This window comes from Ursus arctos, unplaced genomic scaffold (genome assembly GCF_023065955.2).
Source record: "Ursus arctos isolate Adak ecotype North America unplaced genomic scaffold, UrsArc2.0 scaffold_1, whole genome shotgun sequence".
NCBI lineage: Eukaryota > Metazoa > Chordata > Mammalia > Carnivora > Ursidae > Ursus > Ursus arctos.
This window is the reverse complement of record NW_026622763.1, coordinates 25977016-25982035: the sequence shown is the minus strand read 5'-3', so window position 1 is coordinate 25982035 and position 5020 is coordinate 25977016. Positions and strand designations below refer to the sequence as shown.

General features: G+C 34.5%; 1 non-coding gene across 1 annotated transcript; it reads right to left on the bottom strand.

Annotated features, from left to right (window-relative positions):
* Positions 1–625: 625 nt before the first annotated feature.
* Positions 626–729, bottom strand: LOC113263512 (U6 spliceosomal RNA). The gene has a single exon (XR_003319235.1). It is a non-coding gene; the product is annotated as a U6 spliceosomal RNA (small nuclear RNA).
* Positions 730–5020: the final 4291 nt, after the last annotated feature.

Here is a 5020-nt window from a genome sequence, read left to right as displayed (position 1 = left end):
ATAGAGACAGCCAGCGAGAGAGGGAACATAAGCAGGGGGAGTGGGAGAGGAAGAAGCAGGCTCATAGCGGAAGAGCCTGATGTGGGACTCGATCCCATAACGCCGGGATCACGCCCTGAGCCGAAGGCAGATGCTTAACCGCTGTGCCACCCAGGCACCCCTCAATGAAATTAAGTCTTAACTACTAGATTCAGTGCTACCTAATTACCCATTTCTTCATTTAATAACTTTACTACATGTAATTTTACTAATGGGTATTCAAGATATCCTAATTATAATAGAACATGTAGATCAATATATATTAGTTAACACCCTGCTTATTGTGAAATAGTACATTCTAACGAATGCCATGGTGGATGATGGACAATTATAGATTTTCTTTTTATATTCTATGGATATAATCTACAAATTCCTCCATAATTAACATTTTCTAAGAATTCTTTCTTTGCTCAATATTTACTTTTATAATCACACTGAGTCTATAGCCCCTCAGCGTGGAAATGTGGTTTCAAATATTTGATGTCATCTCATTACTTTCTCATTATTATTATTATTTCATTAAAGGATAGCTGACACAATGTTAACATTAGTTTCAGGTGTACAACACAGTAATTTGACAAGTCTAAAAAATATTAAATGCTTCACAAATTTGCATGTCATCCTTGCACAGGGGCCATGTTAATCTCTGTATCATTCCAATTTTAGAATATTTACTGCCAAACTGAGCACTACTTTTTCATTATTTACTATAAATATGGTGATAAATTCCAAGAAAAGAGAACAGGCTATTTGCTGCTGAAAGACCCTAAAATAATAAAGACATAAAATGATATACCACAATGAATTGCACAATCAAAATGGGAAATAATAGTAGAAAAGGAAACAGGAGAAGAGAGGACAGGGCTAGGAGAATTACCAGGTAAAATGTATTTTCTGAGGCTCTGGCACCAGCATTTTACTATTACTTTATAAGTAATACAAAAAATATTTTTAAACTTAATTGCTTCATCTATATTTTATTTCTAACAGATGTAGTAACCCAAATACCTACTATTTGAATATTAATAGATCAAAGAAGAATTAACATTTTATTTCTTTTCCTGAGTATTTAAATATAGTCTAAGTAATTTAACAGGCATATACTTTCTTTTATTGTGTAAATGTTTCCTTTATTAAAAATTTTAATTTTCATATAAACTAGATCTTTTCTGAAATATATATTTTTCTTCCATTGGTTTATTTTTCAATCTTTGCCCCATTTCCATATTGCTTAAATTATTGTATGAGCTGAATATCTAGAAAGACAAGCCACTCTTCTTAAGCACTTTTTTGAAATATTCTTTATTGGCAACATTTAACAAAATTCCTTCCACAAACCCCTCATCCCCGCAAATGCTGTTGGGGTTTGAGTTAGCCTACAGTTTTTATGTGATATACATATAATTTTGTAATTTTAAAAGCTATGAATTTCTGTGAAAAACATGGTAACACAGAGTTTTAAACATGTTTTCCTATACAAAGTGATTATAGTTGCACTTTGACTCCTTTCAATCTCTGATTGTACCAGAGTTGCAATGAGCTTACTTCAGGAGTATATGTAACAGGAACTATTAGTATATTTTCTTAAACCTAATTTCCTATATTACATAAGTGATTTCAAAACATATAAGCATATCTCTTCAATTTTTCAAATAATTATCTATTATAATTATCAATTATAAGTGCAGTGTCTATATTTTTTTGAGATAAACTTTTTGTATTCTGAATCAATGAATATGTTAGAATGTTTCTTAAGTGGTAACTCCCCAAACTTGGCATCTTTATTAGGTTGTTTACTTCTAAGCTAAGCTAGGAACTACTTTTTTTTTTTGCATTGCTTTGGTACTTTCCAATATGTGGCCTAGAGCATATTCTTAACAGCACTTTTTTTTTAAAGATTTTATTTATTTATTTGAGAGAGAGGGTGTGGGGGGAAGGGAGGGTACGGGGGGGGGGGGGGGGGAGTAGGGAGCGGGGAGAGAGAGGAAAAGCGAAAGAATCCCAAGCACACTCTGTGCTGAGCACGGAGTCCAAGGCATGGCTCCATCTCAAGACCCCGAGATCATGACCTGAGCCAAAACCAAGAGTCGAAGGCTTAACCAACCGAGTCACCCAGGCGCCCCTCTTTTTATAGCATTTTTGTTTTGCAAATCAGTCTTAGACGTGCTTTCTATAAACAGACTCAGTTCTTCCCTGAAAGAACATTTTTGTGGGTGGGAGGGGGGTTGTTCTGTATGGCAGTCAAATCCAGAGTGGGCTTTTTGCTGCACTGTTTTTCATGCGTGAATATTTACTTATTTAAAAAAGAAAGCCTCAGACTGAGGTCGGTTCACTTGCTCATTTGTTTACTTTTGAAGAAAGGTTTGGGGGATAATAACTTCTTCACAGTGAAGTCATGATTCACCACAAAACAATATCAATACATTGTATTTCCCATTTAAAAGAAGTAATCAGTAAATTAGTCTTTGTATTTGGAAGTTTGATAGAAACATTTGTCATATCATGCACCAGAAATTTAAACATGAGCCCTCAAATGATAGTTAATAACAATTCAATAAACTCAAACAACTGAGATAAGCTTAGCATAAGACTATAAATTCTGGAGTCAAACAGACCTGCCTTTCAATTATAATCCTGCCATTTACATGCCTGTAACTGTGAACCACTTACCTCAAATCTGTTATTCTTAATCCTATTATCTTCCAAATGTGGTAACAACAGCATCTACTGAACTCAATTATTGGAGTAATAAGTGAAATAATTTATATGAAGCAGTTTGAACAATACCTGATGCAGAGTAAAAGCTCACAAAATGGTAGTTAAAAAAAAGATGAGATAAAATTGTATATCTTCCCATAGTTAAAATTTCAATACAAAAAACATAAATTCGAGTGTTAAGTATTCTATATTAAAACTAAATACAAAATCATTTAAGTAGAAATGTCCACAGGGGTGCCTGCATGGCTCAGTCGATTAAGCCTCTGCCTTTGGCTCAGGTCATGATCTCAGGGTCTGGGATGGAGCCCTGTATCATATTGGCTCTCAGCTCAGTGGGGAGTCTGCTTCTCCCTCTTCTTCTCCCTCTGTGTTCTCTCTCTCAAATAAATAAACAAAATCTAAAAAAAAAAAATTTCCACAAAATGCTATCACATTCACCAAAATTAACTTACAACAAACAAAAACACTAACAAACCCAAAACCAAAATAAAAACAACAAAAATGCATGCCATAAGTTAAATATGCATTTGCAACTGAAATTTCAATAAGCGTTTTAAAGTTATACAGTACTATTCATCTGATTGAAGGGAAAGGTAATTAACTTCTCTCTGTTTTAACTCAATTTCTAAGAGTAGTTGTTCTTGTGCTTTGGTGAATTGAAGGAGCTTTCAAAGTTAAGGATAAAGCACAAATATTTAAGACAAAGAAAAAATTTGCAGGTAATTGCAGACTCTATTAAAGCCTTAATTAAAGGGCACTAGGAAAGCGAATTAGCACATCTGAGATTTTAATCAAACTGCTATTTCAACCAATTTATTAATTGACTCCAGGATTAGGCTGTAATGTGCACTGTTAAGATTATGTTCGTGATCTGAAAACCCTACAACTATATCTCACTATTCTTATCTCAGGAATAACCAAGTTAAAACGTGCATTTAAAAGGGATTGCCTAGTTTTATAGAGATACTAGTAGATCTTGTATTGAGCATTGATCATTCTATGCCTACAATAACTAAACCTAAAAAAAAAAATAAGGTAGTGTGGAATTCAGCAGACACTTGTTGAGTGGCTGAATGCTTATAGATATTTTGATTCCTCTAAAGACAAAAACCACATTCTTGATTTAAAATATAGTTCAAACAAGAGTTACAGCAAATGGTCTATTATATAACATGACACTTTTATAGTTAACAATACAGTATGGTGAGCTTCAAAATTTGTTAAGAGAAAAGATTTCATGCTAAGTTTTCTTACCAGAAAAAAAATAGCAAAGTGACACAAGGAAACTTCTGGAAGGAATGGATATGTTTATTACCTTAACTGTGGTTATGGTATCATGGGTGTATTCATATGCCCAAACTCATCAATTTGTATACATTGAATATGTGCAGTTTTTTTTGTGTGTGTATATAAATCATACCTCAACAACACTATAAAAAATTAAAAAGGAAAGTCTTTCTGCATTTTTGGCAGGAATAGAAAAAATTTATTAGATAGATAAAAATAAAATTCATTTTTAAAGATATTTATTTACTTTTTGAGAGAGAGAGAGAGAGAGAGAGAGAGAGCATGAGTGGGGTGGGGGGGAGGGCAGAAGGAAAGGGAGAAGCAGACTCTGAGCGGGGAGTCAGGTGTGGGGCTTGATCCCAGGACCCTGAGATCATGATCTGAGCCGAAGGCAGAGGCTTAATCGACTGAGCCATGCAGGCACCCCCTTAAAAATAAAATTCATGTTTAAAAATCTTAAAGATAACTGTAGTAAAACTAAAGGCATTTTCAAACTATATAGAACAATCCTATAAATTCCAAACTCAATATTTTGTCATGGCCTTGTCTTAGTCTGTTTGGGCTACTATGACCAAATACAATGGACTGAATGGTTTATAAACAGTAAACATTTATTTCTTACAGTTCTGTAGCCTGCAAAGTCCAAGATCAAGGTGCTGGCAGATTCAGTGTCTGGTGAGGGCTCCTTTCTATACATCCCTCTTTTCGTGATAACCTCACCTGGCAGAAAAGGACGAAGGATCTTGCTGGGGCCTCTTTTATAAAGGCACTAATTGCATTCATTCTCATGATGACCAATGACTCTGCCGGCAGGACCTAATCACCTTTCAAAAGCACCACCTCAGGGTACCATCACTTTGATGATCAAGTCTCAACATAGAAATTTTGAGAGGACACAAATATCCAGTCTATACTGGGCCTATCTTATCCTGACGTCTTCAATCAGTAGATTGCTCTTCTGTATTTTTGGTCATAA